Genomic DNA, 22,294 nt, shown 5'->3' with positions numbered 1-22,294 from the left:
TACTCATATATTCAATACCGTAATATATAGGTTTGCGTTCTCCTTTTTTTGTTATCTTCATTTGTTCACTGTTTCATAGTTATTGTTGCTATTTAGGTTTATCATGTGCTAAAAATAGAACAAAATTTTGTATGACAATTAAGGTGAAGTTTTCCATATTATTATACGATGAATATCTACATTACACTATATCTTAAAGAAATTCAGCGCAAATTTTTACACTTTATAGTTCTTGATCGTTTATGTAAAGGGTTCTTGTACTGGTTTCCGAGGTTTACAGCGTTGTAAACGCTTGCTACTTTATGGCCAGTAGTACAAATATAAACTGAGGTACAGTTATAATTGGTGAATATTCGCTATATTCCCCTCCTGCCATAAAGGTTGGTAATACTGTTCGATAATATTGCAGTATATTTAAACTCCCGTTTGTGCTTTCTTAATCATAAAATAAGTTTTAATACCTTTTAAGAATTTTTATATGACTCACATAAGGTAAAATATGGTATATTTGGCTACATACACAAAAACAATATACTGTAAAATATGCCTGAACTTTATTGTGGCAAAATTTGTGGGAGTAGAGAACCGCCATGTTGGTATTTACAACTTTCACGTTACGCTCCATTCTCCATGGGAAAAAAAATTTCCTATGGAGAATGGATACGAGGATGAAAAATGAAAAGCACAATAGAGATCAGATCAGATCGGTAGAAATTTAGTGAAATGTCCCATGAGGAAAGGATTCGTTGATGGAACAGAACAAAAACGCATGAAACTCATCTTTGTCCTGCCTAGCCATCTTTGAGTGCCTGGCACAGCGTGGTGCTCTTTGGTGAATTTGTTCCTCCTACAAAAGTAAGACTTTATTCGTAATTTGTGTACTGTAGCTGTTTTAAACTTATCCTGCGGCACGGTCTGCTTTGTAATTGTATTATTTTATTTAGGTCAGTACAATATTACAGTTACCCAGTCTACTTCGAACGATTATTACATTTTGTACATGTAAATATAATTTTCTTCGCCTTGAAATTTTCTGACATTTGTTTCGTTAGCAAATTAAGCCTAGTACTTTTATTGATAGGCCTAGTGGTCCCTACCCTTATGTCCCACAGTTTGAGGGACCACTGTGGGAAAACTGGTTTTTTGGGTGGGGGAAAACACAAAATGAGTGAAATGCAAAAATCTTAAGCCCATTGATTGTTCTCATTCGTATGAAGGTAAGTTCATGTAATGTTTTGCAATATATGCTCAAGGATACTAAGCAAAGGATTTTGTACCCTAGGTTATGTTAAGTGTAGTTGGTCAGGTCATATGCCAATGAAACGAACGTCAGAAACATCCAGAGCACTCATTAAAAGATACAAAAGCAGTATATTAATATAAAAAATGCAATAATGGTTTAAAGGAAATTTGACTAGTCTGTTGCCTGTAACTTTGTATAGCCTAGGCCTAAATGTGTATGGCATATCTGTAGACATATAGTAAATTCGTTCTGTACTTCTTAGGTACAGCATTAGCCAGCACTTGTTTCTATGTGAAATGTACTGTCTTGCCCTCTTGGTAGAGCATTTAGTTTCACTTTCACTTTGTGTCAATTTGTTTGGTTTTATGTACAGCCCTTCGCAGGGATGATTCCCTCTCAGGTGGGCTCTGGTATGTCTTCAAAATAAGATGCTTCTTATATTTTATAATTTTCTTTCAGTGTTTTCTTGTCAGTATCATAGCTCCTGCAGTATAGGAGAGTCTTCAGCTCTTTTTAAAATTTGTTTTCTTCTTGTATGATCTTCACTTCAGGCGGTATTTTGTTGTATAGTCTTGGTGCGCTGTGTACAAATGCTCTCTCGCCTGACTTACAATTTTATCCAGGTTCAAATAGCCTATATGCTTCACTTGCATGTTTGATTACAATATTCATTGCAGGTTTAAAGAAGCTTAAGCTACCTGTAGTAAGATAGCTTTTAAATAAGCAGGCAAAATCATTGCAGCATATTTCTTGAAGCAAGTCCAATAATATCCAAGACCAGGGTAATTAGTCTTGCTAGTATGTGACTAGTCTGACAGTGGAGATTATATTTTGTTTACCCAACAGCCAATGGATGTTGAGTCATCCCATTGTGTCTGGTAGGACAGTACAACTTAGGTGATGTTAGGTTAAAATATAGGTAAAGTATTTTGTAAAGAGCCACTAACTACTTATGCTATTTCTGTATTGTTATGTAGTATTTCTTTTTATCTCATCAATTTGGAAAACTTTTCTTATCCACTTCTGTAAAAATGAATGGCTATGGAGATATTGGTTGACTGTGATATGGAAATTACAACTTGTGTTTGTTGTTGTGTTGTCATATTTTAAGTAGTGCTCAGGTTCAGGTAGGATGTGATATTGTGTCTTGGGTTTGCTTAAGGAAAGGTAGTCTGGGATATATGAACTAAACACATTAAAAGGTGAATGGCATCACACTAAGCAGTTAAGCTAAACATTTGCAAAGAAATTATATTCCCAAACACATATTTTTGTGTGGCAAGAGCAGCCTGAATCTTCCATGTGGGTCCAATGCTATATTTCAAGCTTTTTCATGTTTGTTTCCATGGAGTTTTTTTGTCTTTAATCACATACTGGTACTTCCCCAATGTTGCTGATTGCCAGTTGTAAATTGGTTTCAATGTTTTGATACAGAATATTAAATTAATTAATAATATTGACTGGTTGCTAGTAAGAATACAGATTTTAATGATGATAATAGTCCTAAATATTTAGATATTTGGAATGGCGTAAATGTAAAGATATTGAAAAAATTAAAGAATTTCCTAGGCTTCTCGTGTATTAGCACATATATTACCAGTCTGATTCTTAATAGAAATAAAATAGCAGTAAAACTTTAGCCCAAGCATTGAAGTTATCCTAACCTGTCAAAGGGAAGTGTTAGACTAAGCTTAAACCCAGGCAGCTCTACAGTAAGGTTAGATTAAAGTTTCTGTTGGCTTGACCTGTTTCTGGATTTATTCATATATGCACAAGCTGTATAATTAGTGCTTATGCATATTTAACCTGTTAATATTTATTTTATACCTTCCGTTTCAGTTATGGTACCTACTTAATTTTTACATATACAGTATTCTTTATTAAGAATCAAATTTCAAAGAATATCACTCTTACTAGCATTGAAAGGCATTCATATCTTGTAAACAGGAAGAACATTATTCCTTGATGTAGATTTTTATGCAAAATTTAGTTCCAAGTAGTTCCACCCATATTATTTACTGACAGATAATGTACGACCTGCCAGAACATACAGTGGGTGTGTAAATTGTATATTTTATTATCAAATTTAGATTTATGAAAACCTGGGTAATTTTTGCTTCCCAGGAATTATGCAAATTGAGCAGAGATTAACTAGAAATAATGATCACCTTTCCGGGTGTGTTAGGAAATCTGCTTTCCTTTTACTGTATTCTTTGTTTTGGAAGACTTTGCTAGTTTTATGACTTCACAACTAAGTTTCATGGGATTTTCATACTTAGTCCATTTATCTTATTTCAGTCAAAGCTCCCAGTTGTGAATTTTCAGTATTACACTGTATTGAGAATGCCATGGAGGTGTGACCCCTCTCCCTGTCAGAAAGGTGGCATTGGTTACTCTGGATGGGGTCCTTTTTTAGGCCTAATATTGGTGCGAGATGATTTGTAATGACATAAGACAGGATCTCCCTAAACCATTAGTAATATTTGATTTTTATATAACATTTGCCATGAGTGCATCTGAGGAGTTAGTAATGCAATATGGATCTGTTACCACTATAGAACATACTGTAATTAATTAACTCATGGGTGAAACATTTAAAGGAGTGTGAAACATTTATTGTTAGAAGACCTCTGTTTCATCAGCATCCTTTCTTTTTTTCATTAATAAAGTACCAGCAGTTTAGCAAGTGCTCCAGCCTACATATCAGAAATCAGCCTTTTAGTATTTAAAAGTTTCCTACAGGCCTTTGATAGATTAGTGCTTTATTCTGTTCATCTCATTGGCTTGTGGCATACTTCTTTAAATCTCCAACTTCTTCATCCTTTTCTTCTTTGGTTAAATATTTTTTGGCAATTTTTTTAACAAGCGTCAATGGCATGTTTAATATAATTTAATTATGAAAAGTATTATTGTAATGAAGTGTTTTAACCAGATTATGTACTGAGCACTGTTTATAGACTTTCAGAGGTGGGGCTAGAAGGATAGGGTCTTAACAGAAGGGTAAAAATATGAAAAAGGCAAAGATGAAGAAGTTTTATACAAAATTGGTTGGAAGAGATCAAAGAGAGCAGATAAAAAGTTTAACGCATGAAGCAAGTTGTGCCTATTATGTATAGGTATTATATTCAGTAAGTTGTTTGTTGTCAAGTCAGTTCTGGAATTACCTGTACTTTTAAACATTTACTGTATATACTACTAACTACCAGTCCCTGCTTATCGGCAGCATCTGTTAATGGCGTTTTGGTGTTACGGTACTTGGCTAGTGACATCGTGAACCGGATTTTCGGCAGCAATCTCTGGTTAACGGCGCCGTTAAGTGAGGATTTCTGCGCCAATCTCCGATTAATGGCGCTGATATCCGGTTAATGGCACCTTTAAGCAAGGATTTTGGCGCTTTTATCACCGGTTTTCGGTTAGCAGTGATTTTCGGCCAGCAGCAATTTTTGGGTAGTGACGCTCTGCCAGGGACGGAACCCCCTCAGTTTTAACCAGGGAATGCCTTAGTTAGATTTATAGCATTAGAAATGTACAGTATTTGTGTTTGGTGTCCTAGATACTGTATGTATTTACCAAGAATAGTTTTATTTCTATCAAAGTTTCTAAGTCCAGTTTTATAGTTTAATCTTTTAGCTTGAGTCTATTGGATATTGATCCAGGTCATATTCATTTGTTGAGATTGATTCGTAAAGATGGTTTAATAGTTATCACTTATCTAGACTTCTTTGTGACCTCATATTTATTAAGGAACTTTTTTCATTATCTAATTAGGACGCCAGTGTTTTTCAGATGCTGTTACAGTATGTAGGTCAGTTTCTCTGTGTATAAGTGAATTTTGTGTTATGAATGTCATGCAAATTCATTTGCATTCCCTTTTTGTTGCTTTGTTGGAAATATCAATATAGGCCTAGTTGGGCATTGTGATTTACCATTGCCATTTTTATCCTAACTCCTGGTGGCATTAGTCATTGTAAAAGCATGCATCTCCATCAGGTATGTGCCTTGGGCTTAACTAGTCAAATCCAGCTAAACTTAGTGGGTATAACTAAAGTTTCTGCAAGCAAGCTTTGCTCCATCAATGCAGCTTTAACCAGTGTGGTTTGTGGGTGAATTTTAGTTTTTTAAACCCCAGATAGAGAGGTATGGCTTACTTTTGTGTTTTGGCATGACTGTGCACATTAAACCTCCCCCCCCCTTTTTTTTTTTTTACTTCTGGCCATTATTTAGATGAAGATGAATAGTTTTGTAGAAGGGCACAGAAGAAGATCTATGCCAGAAGAGAAATGAGAGTAAATGCTTTTCACACCAAACCCCATAAACGGAGAAGGTCAACAATAACTGTCAAACAGGTTGTATGTCTGTCCAAAACTGAGCCAACAGGACTTAAGTTTGAGACAAATCCCTTTAAAAAAAATTTATCAGAACCCTCAACACTTTCTGTTTATTTATGTAATGAGTTGCAATTTATTGGAGAGTGTATTGGTTTTATTATTACAGAATGACCAAATATATGCCTGTAGAAATTTATGGAAAATTTTAGTAGAATTTTAAGGAATAATTATGAAGTGTTTGAGGCTTTTTGTTCATATCACCATGACTTTTAAACATGGTTTGTGGAAGTTCTCTAACTCTTAATTTTCTTTACAGGTTTTGGGTTTGGTTGTACCTGAAAGCTCATGCGGCAAAGTTTGATTCTCCCAAGGAATGGAAAGAAAATCACCACCTTTTAAAGCTTTCAAGTTTGGTCCAGTTAAGTGGTTTTTGTATTGATTTGTAGTATGTCTGTAAGCATGAATGTGTTTTCTTGAAGAAAACTTTATTTTGAGGAAAGTTATGAATTTTGATGAGGTTGATGGCTTTATAACGTTTTCCTTATCAGAGTTTGTGATTATAAAAGGAAGCATGCGAGATGCCAATTAATTGTATGGACAGAATAAATGCCAGTTGAATGACTAAGTTAAAGAAATGAAAATGAGATTAAAGGTATTTTGCGTATGTTAAGTGATTGGTGTTGAATTTTGAATGTGGTGTTCTGTTCTGTGTGAGGAGTTTGTTAGGAAATTCTTTGCAATACGTATTTTGAAAAAGGTATAATGACACGGTGTCAGTCTTCTCATTTTAGGTAAACTTGAAAATTACAGTAATTGTTTCTGTAAGTCAAACATTCACACATTTTCCATTTTGGTAGGAAGCCCATTTCATGTGTTTTTATAGCAGTGTTCAGGCTGAGTACATTGTACTTTTACAACATTACAACATGACAAATTTTTTAAGTAATTTGTATTTTTCGTAACTTACAAACCTGAGGCCTTTACATATGGGGAATAACTTTCAGTGACCTGGAAATATGGCCATTAAACCTTTGCAAGGTGGTTACAGTAACAGTTATCGATGGTAGGGGCGGAAGTACCGCCCACCAAGTCTGCCTGCACTCAGTTCTACGGCTTGCCTTTTGGCCCAGGCAAGAGAATGAGGGGGTAGAAAAAATACAAATTACTTTAAAAATTGATCGTTTGTTCCTACACAAATACAAACCCTCGGTCTTTATATATGGAAGACTTACTTTTGGAGGGAGGATTCTGAGCAAATCTCTGAACTGACTGGTAGTTCGGCTCACCTGGGTACTCACTTCTTGTTACAAGAAGAAGGAAAACAGAAGCCAGTGTAGAATTCCAGAATTGGCAGTAGGTTTTGAGTGACTGTATAGTAGTTGTTGGTTTTTTGGGTATGAAATGTATTAAAGGAAGATATTTTCATGGTGGTATTTTGACTGGAAATCAATGATCTGCAATTGAAAGGTATTATTATTATTATTATTATTATTATTATTATTATTATGATGATTATTATTATTATTATTATTATTATTATTATTATTATTATTATTATTACAGGTTGACCATCACTAATCTGGCATCATTGGGACCTGGAGAGTGCCGGATTAGCCATTTTTCTGGATTAGCCATTTATTAGGCTAGAATACACGAAACCCAATAGCTAAGCACCTCATCTTAGAATTAAAATATCCCATAAATCAGTACAAGTTGGATAATAAAGAAAAGACAATTATCAGATACAGGTAGTGCTCTAGTTACGATAATTCGACTTACGATATTTCGAGTTTACGATTACGATGGGGTTAGCAATTAATACCAGTACGAAAATATTTAGGAAATATTTTTAGAATTCGCGCAGGCAGCAGCTACAATCAGGCGGCGAGAGAGACCAACTTACATTAGAAAAACTTCTTTTCCTCCATCTCTTTATTCCATCTACTAGTTAAAAAAGTAAAAGAGAATGATAAAAGTATTGTTAGTAACGTTATACTCTTGCGTAATTGCGTACAGCATAAACAACCGAACGGGAAACTTGTTTTGCTAATAATCGTATCAGATAACAACTGTTTTGCTTGTATTTCAACCATCGTACGGTAATACACAATTACCGTAGTTATGTTGTAATTGACGTTAAGTACTGTACAGTAGGACTGATATATTTTTTACACTATACCCTTATTCGCTTTGGAGAAAAGATCGGCAGGGAAATATACTGCTACAGTAACTTAAAGCTGTAAGTTGTAGCTGAAGCTGAGAAAACAATGTTCAAACTGCTAATGACCATAAATTATCGTGCATCGGCAACATGGATGAAACTCGACCGTAAATAAAACTCGAGAGAATGTATTTTAATCAAAACTACTGGGCATGAAAGAATACAAATTACTACTGTTTTACGCCAATAAAAGATAAATACGTAAAGCTCGTATTACGATGAAATCAAGAGAAAATAGCAAACGGAATCTTGATTTTTTTTACACAAAACTTACATGCCCCCAAAACAGCCAGCCGCGATTCCCGCGAACGTCATATATTAATGAAAAAAATAGCTAAATTAATTTCACAACGAAACGTATTTAAGTTATAGTTCGACTTAAAAACATTTCGTATAACGAAAAATATCCATGTCCCAAATAAATGAAGTATCCATATTCATTTACGCTAACTAGAAGCAAGAAAAGCGCTTTGAACTTAGTTAAATGCGGCGAAATAAACACCGGGATATCGATTCCCAAAACAAAACATTGATCGCAATTTATAATACAAAAGCAATATGAGAATACAGTATATGCAATTGGAAACAATGTAGTAAAGCATAACTTTTTAAAAGATCCATGAAAAAGATGCACATTCGTTATGTTGATTTTTGTATAATACTGTTAATATGTGAATAGAGTTCAGTATAATGTAGGCTAGGCTACCAATTTGTTGATGCAGCACACTACGCCACCAAATCGAAGCGGCCGGCGAGCGATTAGCGCAGCGACCCGGGAAATTTGAAAATTAGTGCGGAAACATTGGAAATTACTCTAGCCGAAATTTGTGCCGGATAACTGATTGTTCCGGACTACTGATTGCCGGATTAGTGATGGTCAACCTGTATTATTATTATTATTATTATTATTATTATTATTATTATTATTATTATTATTATTATTATTATTATTATTATTATTATTATTATTAACCAGACTACTGAGTCAATACACAAAGGTACTTAGCTCAGGATGACATTCATAAAGAGCCTGAAAACTAATTTAATTGAGGTTGTTCCATTGTTGTATTAAAATATTATTTGCATACAAATATTTAAACATAGCACTGATCAACATGTTACTAGGCTTGTGTCAGAATTAAATTAATTTTGTAATCCTTAATGTTACCGTTATGTAACTTTAAAGTTGAATTTCTCTTCCAGATGTAGTTTGTTAATACCGGAAAGAGTAAAGAATAAAGGCATAGTTGGGGCTGGCCTTATGGAACTCCTCTGATACTACTTTAATCGTCCCTTGTGTCCTTCTACCAGAAGCCACACACAAGTCATGAACAGTCCCATGAGAAGTGTGGGGTTATTTTTCCTCTTTAAATGAGATTTATACTGTGGTATGTGGTAAGTGTTTATTTTGTTACTTGGACATCTTTCAGTTCATTGATATTTACAAAAAATGTATCTCTAATCAGCTTGATAACAATCAAGAGGTATTTATAGCTTAAATCTGTGCTGTTGAAATTTTAGCCATGTTGATAGTTTTTTTTTACTTAGCTGACATTAAATTCTCAAAAGTGTTCAAATATCACAAAACAAAAAATAATCTTGTACATTAAGGAAAAACCTGTGTCACAGTTGCACCTTAAAATAATGTCAGACCGTAAAATTTCCACTTATCCCACAGAGCAAAGTTGCCGTTCAAAATTATGATGGAAGATGTATGAAAGGGATTTAGATTTTTTCAACTCTCGGTTATTGAAGACCAGCTTTGGCACTGCTGTTTTGTAGTTCCTCTTTAGAACTTTGCCAGATTGGCTCCCGACTCACATTACTGCTGACATGCAGAGTACTGTACCAGAAGGGCATTGTTTGAAATACAAGTCAGTTAAGTAACTGTACCAGTAAAATGGAAGGCCATCTTTTTATCAGATTATTTTAGAGGTAATTCAGTTTTGCTGTGTGACCTATTGATGATAAGTCCAGTTCGTATGAAAATAAATTCTTCAGGAAGCAAAATAATTATCTGTAGATCTTCCATGCATCTTTAAGAAAAAGTGCTTTAATTAGTAGATTGCTGTCTGCTGTCAAGATGTATGTTTTGCCAAAATATGTATGTATTTAAAATATGATTCATAGTTTGGTAAATGTTCCTTTTTTTTTTAAGGAATGGATTAGTTTACAGGAATTATTTCGCTATATTTTGTGAGACATACCACATTATTTTGGTCTAAAGACAAGCTGCTTAGTACTTGCTTAATTAAACTTGAGAGTTGGGAATGCCTATATTGTTCTCCAAGAATGTAGTAATTAGCTTGAAGTCTGTTTATACCATTGCATTCGAAACATTGAAAAGCACAAAGAGTGCGAATGTAAGTCTTTAATTCTAAGGCCTTCTTAGTTTATGACTGTAACATGACCCATGAAGGACATGGAAGAGTTTTTGGGAACCAGTATCATTCTACACTTGTCCAAGACTACTGTATTTGCTTGTTGTGTTTCTTAATGTGTAATCAACCGAAGAAAAGTGCAACATCCAAAGTGGTTGCATCATTTTGCTTAGAATTGATGCAGCAACCTTTTATTTCCTTAGATTTGTTTGTATATACTGTATGTTGTTATTCCCTGCTGGTATGTAACAAAATGGGAAGCAAATGATCAAGTTCCCATTCACTGTTGGAATGGAATAGGATTGTTTTCTAGTTCTAGAAAGTGATGTAGAAATCATTGTTATAATGATATAGCTAAATATTTCAAGAAAGCTTAATATACTGTTGCCATTGTTGTGCATTTAGCCAATACTGGAAATGGGAAATGATTTTAGATACTGTACTAGTATTGTGAATTGGGGTGAGTTGTCTTTCCACCTGACAATGTTTTTGGATTTTTTTGAAGGAAGCTTTGGTTTTACCCAGTTGTTGTCTCAGACTTTCATGTGGTTGTGAGTTTTACAAGTCATTAGGAGTGGATTTATGTTGTTTTCATTGTTGGTGTTCCATATTTCTTTGTTTTGGGTAGTCCATTTTGAGTACTTTAAGATTTAAATTCAGTTTTCATGGTTGGCCAGGTAAATTGCAGTACAGTATTTTTTAGTCGAAGCAAACCTTCATGTTTAGAGTTTACGATCAAACTATTAAATTGTCAGATGTGCTCTTGATGAGTTAGAGGCAGTTTTGGCAATTAAGATTTTGCATAGTTGTGTCTAAAGGCTTATATTATAATAAGAGCCGTTTTTAATGACTTGGAATTTAAACCAAGGAATCATTGTAAAGGTAGTATCTTTATGAAGGTTAATGGAAAGTTATAGTGATGTGGAAATGTTATGCTTAATAAGCGCTGAAGGCTTAGGATTTCTTTTCCCTTAACAGCTTTTAGTTTGATTTCATTCCATTGTTTTTGTATTTCAGGAGAAGCCTGTGATACTTACATTAATTTTGGTTGTGATCTGTTGTTTTCACTAAGAAATAAGAAAAGGTACTGAGTTAGTCATAAACTGGTCAGAAGTAGTTTAGGAAGTTCGGTAGCTTATCTAATTTAGAAATTGTAATTGTTACCCACATTCTTGTAATATTTTTGAGATATTTTACAAGTGGAACAAACAGTGGTTCAGATTCCTTTAGCTGTACATTTAAAAAAAAAAATTCAGAACTGTAGACAGTTTTCAGTGTGAAGTGAAAGGTATTTTCACAGGTTTACATTTTACCAATTTCTTATAGCATAGTGGTCTTGGGCTACTTGTCAAGGATTCCTAGGTACACCCAGTGTTTGGGCTAAAATTACTGATGTGATGGGAATGCACAGAATAGCTAAGTTATCAAATAAATTGTTTTGTCTTTTTCTGAGTACAGAATCATTTGGAAGTTTACTATGGTAATTGTAAGCTTGTTCCTGTCCAGAGAAGTTGTACTACCTTAACAGTCTTGACTTAGATCAGAATACTCTTTCAGGGAGATTGTGATGAGAAATACTGTATATTTCCACATTGCATTTGGTCTAGAAGTTTTAGTTGAGAAGTTTTCATGCTTGTTGTTCCTGCTGTTAGAAGTTCTCTTGGCCTATACAGTAATGAGAAGTTTCATAAGTAAAGCTCTCTTGACCCATAAGAGTCACAGGTTTCATAAGAAATTTTTCTTTTCTTTTCTCAAGGAATATCAATTTCAAAGCTTACCTAGAAGACTTTTCATCCACTCTTCCTCCAACATAGAAGGCAAATGTTTTGTACTATATTATGATGGATCCCTAAATTCATTTAAGTTTCAATGGATTTATTGTGACCCCCAAACCAAAATTCATTCAAAATTTCCCCTTGAGGCGATTTGTCCATCCGCTTTAGACTGAGTCCATGTTGTGCGAGATAACTTGAATACTGAGCCTCTTAAATAGTTGTCATATCTGGATTTTTTTGTTTAGGAAAAGACATTTTGTGCTTTTATTGGTAAATCCATTCTGGACTTCTTTCCTCCTGCTTTGAAACTTTTATTCGGTACTTTGCATCTGTGTATTTACTTTTTTATGGTCTGAAGGAATTATTTTTGCTTGAATTCTTATATCTTATCTTTCATTGTCTATGCCATAAAGGATTTATTTTTTATGTAACCATAAATCCAATCTAGGATTTATGTTCACTGGTATATAAGGTTTGTGTAGCACTTTAAGTTTCAGTTCTGTGTTTGAAAGGATTCCATTCTGTCTAGTGTAGACCATTTTTTTTTTTTTTTTTAATAATTAAATAGTTTAAATATGGGTCCTGAAAAGCCAAGGAATTCACCTTTTGTTTTGTTATATGAATGGCCAAAGTCAGCTTGGAAAATGTTTATTGACGCTTTAGATGTCGTGTTTACTTTTTCTATTCACAACTCAAAATCTGATTGGATTTAACCCCCCTTGTGGTGGGTTTTTACCATTTCTTTGAAAGCTCGTTTCCTTTTGCTAGTGATACTGAAAGTGTTGAGTCAAAAGTGTCTTGTCATCAGTAACCATCTTCTTCCAGCTTTAAGTTTCAGCTTTTTAATTGTGAGGTCACTGCTCGCTGCCCTTTCTGTAGATGTTTCTGTGGCTTTTGTTGTCATAGCTGATCATCTATTTGCTGGGCCATTTGCATGATAGTATGGCACACTTTAGTCAGTACGACCTTAGGTACTGAATGAACATTGGGATTCAGACATCGTTGATTTTATCATTCCTGTATTATTACCTTTGTTATGGGAATTGTTTCTTGCTTGCTTCTGAGCATTTTTCTCTTGTATGATCTGGTTTCATAGAAAAGAAGTTATCATTAGCTTTACCAGAAGCATTTGGACTTTCTGCCGTCAGATATTTAAGAGGCTATGGTCTCTTTCTCTCTCTCTCTCTCTCTGTGTGTGTGTGCAGTTAGGTGTTGGTATGACAAAATTTTGCTTCTTGTGGTTTGTTCATTTTACAAAAAAAGGAAGCATTCATTGCACAAACAACCAGTTCATCTGGCTTCCAACGTGCTAATATAAAATTGTGATAAGTGCAGTAGCAGTTACATTTTCTGTCCCTCTATTTCTATTAAGTGCCGCAGCTTCTGCCTTAGTTATAGTTTCAAGTGCAAGTAGACAGTGTCTCTTGTCCAGCTGTACTTTATGCTGCATAATATTCAAATTGCTTAGTCAAATCACAATATCCCGGACACCTGTCTTTTGTGTTTCTTCATGTATTGTAATGAATGAAACCTAGGTTACTTGGATTTGTCTGAGGACGTTAGACTTGGTGTTTGGTATTGTGCTTGGTAAAAAGACATCCTGTGTTATTAGTGTACTTGGTTAGTGGATGATTTGATTTTCAATACAGTATGTATATTTAGCCTATGAAAGCTGTACATAGTTTGGTTGGTATTTAAGGTTAATGGTTGCAGTTGCTAGATTAAGCTGGTCATTCATCAGCATGGACTACTCTGTTTCTTTGATCAGCCCATGTGTGTTGACTTTATCATTTCTTTTTTGGGTGTTCAGATTAGATAGAAGGATTTTGTGCTGAGGTCCCCAATTTTGCTGCTCATTCTAGAGCCCATCAAGTCATGGAGAGAGTTTTTAGCAGTGAGTTTCATGGAGTAAATTTATATCATTGAGTTCCGTCCAAAGTTTAATGAGCCAGGGAGGGTTTAGAAATTACTGGTTTTTTAATTATTAGACAAATATGCATCTGATAAAAAGTTCTTTTTATATGCAATCAGGGATTGATGCCAATGGTAGGAAGAGGTGATATGATTAATCCTGGCTTAGGATTGAGAAGGTTTAAGTAGAGAAGAATTTTAGTTGGGGAATAACAAGTAAGATTTAGTCAATGAAATGTTATTTGGCAAGCTTGATTCCATATCAGTCAACAGTTGTAACTGCGGTGATAGAATTATTGTAAAGAATTGATGCCGATGTGTAATTTTAGGGTGATAATGGATGCTGTCTATAGTACAGTGTAGTATGTGACCGCAGCCGCTTTAGATGGAGAGTTTGAGGTCAGTGGGGTGAATTTATTTTGATTTGAGCCTTGAACTTGCAGGTCTTTGATGAACCTGTAAGCTGTTACTACTAGCAAATCTTAAATGTTGTAGTTACCAATGCCACATTATGATTTTTTTTCGTTGATAAAGTGTTCTGTTGAGTTAACTTTAGTAAGAGCTGACTGATACTAACTGTTGCATAATTGAAATTTGGTTCTACTTTCCATGGAATTACTGTATTGCTGAGATTTTAGTAGGCAGCTTTAGTATCTTCAGTGCGATCTTTCCCAACTATTGTAGACAGCCAGCTTGGGTTTTTGTTGGTTTTCATTCTTCAGATTGGTCAATAAAGTCCTCAGGTGTTTATTAAGTGGTAAACTCCTTGACATATTAAGCAATTTACATATGGATGTCTTCATAATCTTGCTTGGTGCCCAGCAGGGCTGGTAGTGTTCTTGTTGAATTATGTGAAATGTTGAAGACTATTTGTTCTGATGTGTTTTTTCTTTCAAGTTTCTTTTCTGTTAAGTTGCATGCTTAGCCAAATCAGTTGCTGCTTTTCATGAAGTTGATATTTTTAAGTTTATTGGTACACAATGAGTATGAAAAGTAGTTTGTTCTCATTCCCAGCAACTCACAGAACTAAGTAAGATTCAGATTAGTTGGAAGAACTGAATCTCAAATTATGCAGGACATGCGTGTTAATTTGTTGGTGCTTTAATCTGTGCTGGGGGCAATGTGTATGCTTCAAGTACCTTATAAAGCAAACAGCAGTTATTTGTTAAGGTGTCAAGTTATATATAAAGAACAACCAGAAACCCAAGAAGGCCACTTGCTCAGATTACTATTAAAAGGGCACATTTGAAATACATTTTGCCTTTTGATATACAGAATATATATGCAGGAAGTTACTTTGTTATAAATGGATGGTTTGTGCTGTTTTCTGGTATCTTAAAAGCATCTTACTACCAGTGACATGTCTTCCAGATTTTACCCTAAAAGAGTTCAGAGGTCTGGTTAAACAAATCATTTATAACTAACTAACTATTACCTTTGTGGGTATACTGCCTGTGCTGACACGTCAATGTAGGAGAATGTGACAGCATTCCAATCAGGCACATAATTAGCTGGGGTGAAGCTAGGGGTGGCTGGGTAGTACCTTTCATTGATGTCATCCCCTTTTCCTAAGTCTTTTGCTCATTCAAGAAGCATTGAATGATTGATATCTCTTGGAAATGTATTTGGTTTTACTGCTTTTGAGGGAGCTTCTGTTATCCTGGTATAATAAAATATACTTGAAAAAAGGACTCCTGTCCATTGTGGTGACTTTGGACATATAACTAAAAATGCCTGAACATTAAGGGTATTTCATTCACCATGATTTACAGGTATAAGTCTGTAATTTTTGTACCATTTGACATTTGCTTTGACTGATACATTGGCAAGTTTCTTCTTTGTCATAGTTAACATTAGGTGCATGTACATAAAAATATCCATGTCTGGAATACTGTACTTTTGTTTTCCAGGTAGCTGTACAGTGTTTTCAGTGGTGCAGTGATATTAATAGACTCCGGGTTAACCACTACATTTTTCATGTGAATCAATATTGCTTTAATTTTTGAGGTTGATTATGCAGACCTAGTAACTGTTCCCATTGTATCAAATTAAGGAGGTATATCAGCTTGAAAAATAGACATGCACTCTTTTTATAGATATTTGATTACAAATTCAGGTTGTGCTCGGCTCCAAATGTTGCATTTTATGTATTTGATTCTTAATTTGGTGACTGACTTCTATAGTTAAATGTATTTTACTTACCCAGATATTGTTCTTCTCAGTGGAATGTAGAGGAATTATGGGTAATGCTGCCGCTGTCTGAATGTTCCATCTCCATCAACTGGATTTTAGATTCTAGGCTACCACTGCATTGAGGTAATGTACACAAAACAGCTGCCTCTCCAAAATGTCTTATGAAGAGGACGTCCTTCAGCTTGATGGGAGCATTATCCTATTGTCTTGTGCACAACATGCTTTTCATATACACTATTCTTACCAGTCATAATATTAGGTGGGAGTCGCCAAAATTTCTCCAAGGGCTATGAAACTAGTGCCAAAGATGGTGATAGATCACTTGAGTTATCTATTCATAACTATCTTATGTAATGAAATTTGTTAGATTTCCTCTTAATTTTTTAGTTGAACTTGATACAATGTTAGTTGCTTTACTAGTGAGACTGAAGTTTTCAAGGGTGTACTGTACAGTATTTTGAGGTATGTATGATACTTTTAATACCTTTATGAATTGCACATACTGTAGTTATTACAAATAATTTGTTCAGCACAGATTCAAGCTCAAGTTTTTTTAAGATGCATATTTTGACGAGTATCAACCTCTGGGAAATATCCTAGTAACAAGCAAACAGTTACAGAACTGAATACAGTACTATATTGACTCTCCGTTCAGGGTAGAAAGATAACATTATACTTCCCAAAGATATTTTATAACTAATCTAGGTTCTCTGTTATGCAGGCTTTAGGAAATACATTTTAGTGCCACGAGACTGTTCTTTAAAAGGCCAGTCATGTTTTTAGGGGGTGTTCTTTAAAAGGCCAGTCATTTTTTTAGGGGGGGGACTGAAAATCATTACAAAAAAATTAATTTTGTATTTTTATATTTATTTCACAGAGAAAAATATTACATAAGAAAAGCATAGAGTTTGTATTTTACATAGTTGTACATGTCATTTACATAGTTTAGTTTTGATTTTTATTGGGTTTAGTTTAGTTTTGGAGTTTACTGGGTTTTTTTTTTTTTGTTGCATGTACATGTCATTAACATTGAACTTACATGGTAATACTTAGGTCTCATACATTGTCAAGCTTATTCACAACATAGCATATGCTTGAATCATAAAAATTATTTGTTCATACACAGGACAAACCTTTCCCCATGACAGTTCCTGGAGCTACAGTTTCTGTGACATCATCTCAACCGTCATCGGCTCTCACCGTGCTGTCACCATCCATGTCGTTTGCACTTTCATCCCTGGACCTTTTCTACATCTGCTCCCTCAGCTTCTCTTATAGACTCTGACAGCTTGTCATACCGAGTTGCTGAAATTGAAGAAGAGAAGTTGTAGATCTCCTCCCTTGTCTTCATCTACATCCTCCTCGTCGTCTGGTCTGCCCATCCCTGTCAGACATTGGAGGAAGAGGGACTTCAAAGCTCCTCGACACAAGAAGTTTCACAGGCCCTCTTCAAATGCTCGCTCCTCCTGCAGCTGATCCTTGTTTGTCCAAACTTGTCTGTGTCAAACCTGTTCCTGCTTCAAGACTTCATGCTCCTTCACGGTGCATGGCTGTGTTTATTCTGCCTTAGCAAATGAACCTTGCCCAGTTCTTGACTCCTGTGCTAAAGTACACGTCCAGGGAAGCATCCTCTTAAGAACTCCAAATCTATGGCTCAGACTTCTCCACAGGAGGTTTCTGTGATCTTGTTTTCATCTGCTCATCCTATTCAAGGAACGAGTGTTTTCCAAGGCCATAAGAAGGACGATAAGGCTCCCATCACAGCATTCATCTCCTCATCGTAGTTCTCTCTCCCTCCCGTTCTCACGGATGGGATTGGGATAGGGAGAAGATTCCTTCTTGTTTTACAGATCTTCAGGTCCCCGATAAAGTCCTAGGCCCTGAGCGAGCCTATGCTCCTGTGGTGAATAAAGACGTGGTGAGTAAACACGCTGACTTCCCCCAACTCGGTTGACAGACTTAGATAGTGATCCCTGTGGCCAGGAGGTAGAAGATGCAGACAATTGAGGGTTTATGACAACCTACATAAGGTCACTGAACAAATAACAACCTAGCTGAGGAGACTGGCAACCACTTCTAATTTCTCTTCAGTTACTAAAGCCCTGTTCAGGCCTAAGAAAGAAGTGAAGACATGTTTTGGGTTGCGATGCTCTAATTGTGCCGACTTCATCCTCAATCAAGTGGGTTCTCGTCTCTGGATGGAACAATTCACTTCGTTCCAGTAGGTCTTTCAAGTTGCTTCCTCCACCACTTCCTCAGCATAGACGTGTGAAGGCAACCCGCAAGGTTGTGTTGCAGCCAAGACGAGTGAATCTGACTTGGTTCGTCTAGGCCCAGGCCTATCTTTAGAGCAGTCCGACTTCTTCACCCCACTGGCTGTCTCCCGTTGCCACCAAATCCTTGTGCTATTTTTTTACCAGACTCCAGCAGGCACTAGAGAAATTCTCCCTACATTAAGACCACAGGTTTGTAAGTTATAAAAAATACAAATTGATTAAAAATTCGTCATATTACACTGCATCATGTTAAAAGTTCTATCTCAAAATATGAAGACTAACAAGTTCAAGGAATACAGTGTAATCCAATTAGAAATCATATGTGGCCTTATACAAAAATAGTGTGTCTGCATTAACAAAGATTGGGTAAGGTTATGTTAGATTAGGTTAACTCAAACACATAAGAGTCCAGTAGAACAGACATTAGTGGATTAAAGTTACTCATTTTTGATGGTTTTTTTTTTTCTTCTTCTTCTGTGTGTGTATACAGATACGCTGTTATTCTAGTGAAGGCCTCATATCTCCTCAGACCATGAAATATGAACTTTGATAATTTCTCAAACTTGTAGTTTTACAATTACAAAGTATAAACTGTACAATTGTAAACAGTTTTAGCAGAGGTGCCTCATGCCTATCTGTAATGACAAAATAAATTCCCTTTGTAAAAATTTACTTATACTTTCATTTTAAAAAAAGCTATTCTACATATTGGTCACAACAGGGATGTTCGTGAACTTTTGTTTCATCACTCTTAGATTTAATAAGACAGAATGGGTCATTTGAAAAGATTCTTTTTCTTTGAAATAGTGACATTAAGAAATTTTACTTCAAATACACATTTTACCAACATTTTATGTTTTGTCATTATGGAATTGGAAAAGTTCCAACAAATGCTCAAATTTACTGTTCTAGATATTATAGTAAAAGTACTTCCCATTGCTGTAATTCATAAATCGCAATACAAATATAAAATGGTGGTAAAAACTAGTTAAACACTGAGATACCACTAGAAACACTGGTCAACATAAAGATGGTCCTGGATTAACTGGGGTTTCTTCCAAAATGACTAACTAAAAGAGGTCATCACACTACACAGAGATCAAGTGGTTTATACAGACTATTAAAAATAGCAGTATTGCTAATTTTACCAATAATAACATGAAATGCTACTTGCAGTAATATATTAGCAGTTTACACAAAACACACAAATTATACATTCTCAGCACTGACCCCATGGTTTTTATAAATAATGGAACACCTAATTGCTATGAAATGCTACTTGCAGTAATATATTAGCAGTTTACACAAAACACAAATTATACATTCTCAGCACTGACCCCATGGTTTTTATAAATAATGGAACACCTAATTGCTATACTGTACTGAACATTTTTCAGAATACAAAAATCTTACAAAAAAATTAATTTACACTTCAACAAGACATCTCAAAAACAAATTATTTGCAGGGACTCATTGGTATTAAAGTTAATAGAATATTTTATACTTTCATTGTCAGAATCAAACTGGTTGGTCACCAAATAACCATGGAATGCATTAAGGTTTCTACATTACTTTAAATAACCTACAGGTCCAGGAGCACTGCCAGTGAAGTCGATGTAAATACAAATAAAATACTCCATTCAAAACCTGATTTCAATATGACTTATTATGGTATGAAAACTTGTTATTTCAAGTAAATGAAAGATTTTGGAACTTACATTATCTAATGTGGTGACTGAAAATCTTAAAATTTGGTGTCAGCAATAAAGTTCATCATGAAACAATTTAATTTCAGGCTTCTTAAAATCACCTCCATTTCCCTAGCTATACTATTGCCTGTAAGCTTTAAACATTTGGAAAAATCCAACTTATCTTATGTACTCCAAATACAACTAAAAAAAAAAATTATCATAAAAGTGTCCATTTTTAATGTCATACTCCTTAAACCTGACGTCCTCGTACATCTTGACAAAATTTATCCTGATGAAATCTGTCATCTTAATGGTTCTTGTATGGACAGTTTACCTCAAAGCATGATCTGTAATGAAACGAGGTTTTTAAAGGCAATGCCATCAATATTCTTTCAACTTTTAATGCTATGGTTTTATCATATTTCATACTGTACTACTGCTGCTACTAGTATTATTCAAACTGGCAAAAATAAGCTGGGAACACATGAGGAGGGAACAGAAGCCATCAAGGCCTATGCACAGAAACCAGACATCTAACATACAGTCTGCATACCTTTGATACTGCATTCAAACAGTATTCAAGCCCTTGCTACTACAGTACACGTGCAAGGTTACGCCTGACATAGACAACCGCCATTTATGGCTATAACCTATGCTATTTTGGGATTATCTATGAAACTCACCACCTTACAGTAATCAACTTGGAGAAGTCCAATTTAACACAATTCTACAACATTTACTGGTACAGAAATGTCAATCCAGGGGTTTATAACAGGTAGTTTAACCAGACTACAAAATTTTGTTTTTTTACTCTCATTAGTAATGAGAGTATAGCACAAACAACTTGAACTATTTAAACAATTACATCCTATCTAATACTTTATGAGTTCTTGAAACTTAACGCTGTGCAATACTTGTATTAAAAAAAAAAAAGTTAAACGAATTTGCACCCAAAATGTCTAATTGCTATAGGCCGAAATTACAGCAGTCTCGCACAATATCTGTCCTACTTCCTACTTTACTGAACTCTGTGCATAAGGAATAAACCCGCATGAGTGCCCATTAGTTCACTACCCTTGAACAAGTATTCAGTACTCAGACAAGTTGCCACATGTCCTGCTTTTTGTCCTGGAAACTGCTGTCATCATCATTATTACAGTACTACCATACTTATATCAGCTTTTCACCTATTGGGGTTGACCTGGGATGAGTTCTCTCCACTCTTCTGGTATAAGCCATTTTTGCCTATATTCCAATCTGGTCTATGCCTTCATCAATGGCCTTTCCAAGACTGTCTGGGCTTTCCCACATGTTTTCTTCCTGCTACTTCCATACCTACTAATCATTTCTTTTCACATGTCCAAACCATGTCAAACTTACAGATCTCGGTCAATTTTTCATCCAGCAGATGCCACATCTCTCCACAAGCCCTTCATTCAGAATACACATGATCTTACCATTGCAATCTCCCCTAAAATCTTAACATCCTACCGTAATGAGTGCTGCAAGCCTTATGCATACATTTTTTTTTCTTACTACCTCCCAATACCCATCTAAAAGTGCAGTGCCCAACCCTAGGGAACAAGAATGTCCTACCACTTTTATGACCTACCCTTCCACAATATCATAATACTCCACCTCTCTCTTTCTCAATGGCACTTATAATATTGGGGCCAAGTATATTGTGCAACCCTGAGTATTTATTATAAAATCATGTTATACCTTTCCCCCAGCATCCACCCTTAGTCAAGTTTTTGTATATCAAGGTAAGCTCATCTGTGACATCACCTCTAGCTGGTTTTAGTTCAACACTTGCCTTTTCTGTTGGTCACGGGACTTCCCACTTATATACCCAGGGGCCCTTTTAGGGGCCCTTTTAAACTCTTCGTATGCTACACTCACCACAGTTCCTTCTATCCTGTCAACATCTGATGGTTCACGTTCATTCTCTTCCATCACGAGACTTTCAATATATTCCCTCATTCCAGTCTCTCTTCAAATTAAAATTTCATTATATATGTTTTACCCATGTTACATCTTTCTCCATCCTTGTCACCACCCTGAATGTTTTATGATTTCTTTCTCATCCTCACTAAATCCTGTAACCCTACTGTGCATCTAATTTTTATTGTAAACTTCATCACTAAACACAATGTTCATTTTGTATACTCATGAATATACCAATAGGCCAAACAACGTGGTAATATGTTTTATTAAGGGATGGGTCACAGGTTATTGGAGATTTACCAAAACCTGGCTCCAATTGGATAACATA

At 35.2% G+C, this 22,294-nt stretch overlaps 2 long non-coding RNA genes across 9 annotated transcripts in view; one reads left to right on the top strand and one right to left on the bottom strand.

Moving 5' to 3' along the window:
* The first annotated feature begins 588 nt into the window (after positions 1–588).
* LOC136831232 (uncharacterized) lies at positions 589–19,000 on the top strand. Of its 4 annotated transcripts, none has more exons than XR_010850806.1 (5): positions 589–855; positions 5,888–5,989; positions 8,996–9,180; positions 16,066–16,175; positions 17,201–19,000. It is a non-coding gene; the product is annotated as an uncharacterized lncRNA (long non-coding RNA). The 4 variants fall into 4 exon arrangements; XR_010850804.1 differs by having other exon boundaries at positions 17,179–19,000; XR_010850807.1 differs by lacking the exon at positions 16,066–16,175 and having other exon boundaries at positions 17,179–19,000.
* The window catches only part of LOC136831230 (uncharacterized), a 55,522-nt gene continuing 50,120 nt past the window's right edge, over positions 16,893–22,294 (bottom strand). For all 5 annotated transcript variants that reach the window (XR_010850802.1, XR_010850800.1, XR_010850801.1 and 2 more), the window contains one exon: positions 16,893–20,366. This is a non-coding gene — a long non-coding RNA (uncharacterized lncRNA). The remainder of the gene's footprint in view (positions 20,367–22,294) is intronic.

This window comes from Macrobrachium rosenbergii, chromosome 48 (assembly GCF_040412425.1).
Source record: "Macrobrachium rosenbergii isolate ZJJX-2024 chromosome 48, ASM4041242v1, whole genome shotgun sequence".
In the NCBI taxonomy this organism is placed as follows: Eukaryota; Metazoa; Arthropoda; class Malacostraca; order Decapoda; family Palaemonidae; genus Macrobrachium; species Macrobrachium rosenbergii.
Note: the sequence above shows the minus strand (reverse complement) of the source record. Positions and strands in the feature narration are given on the sequence as shown.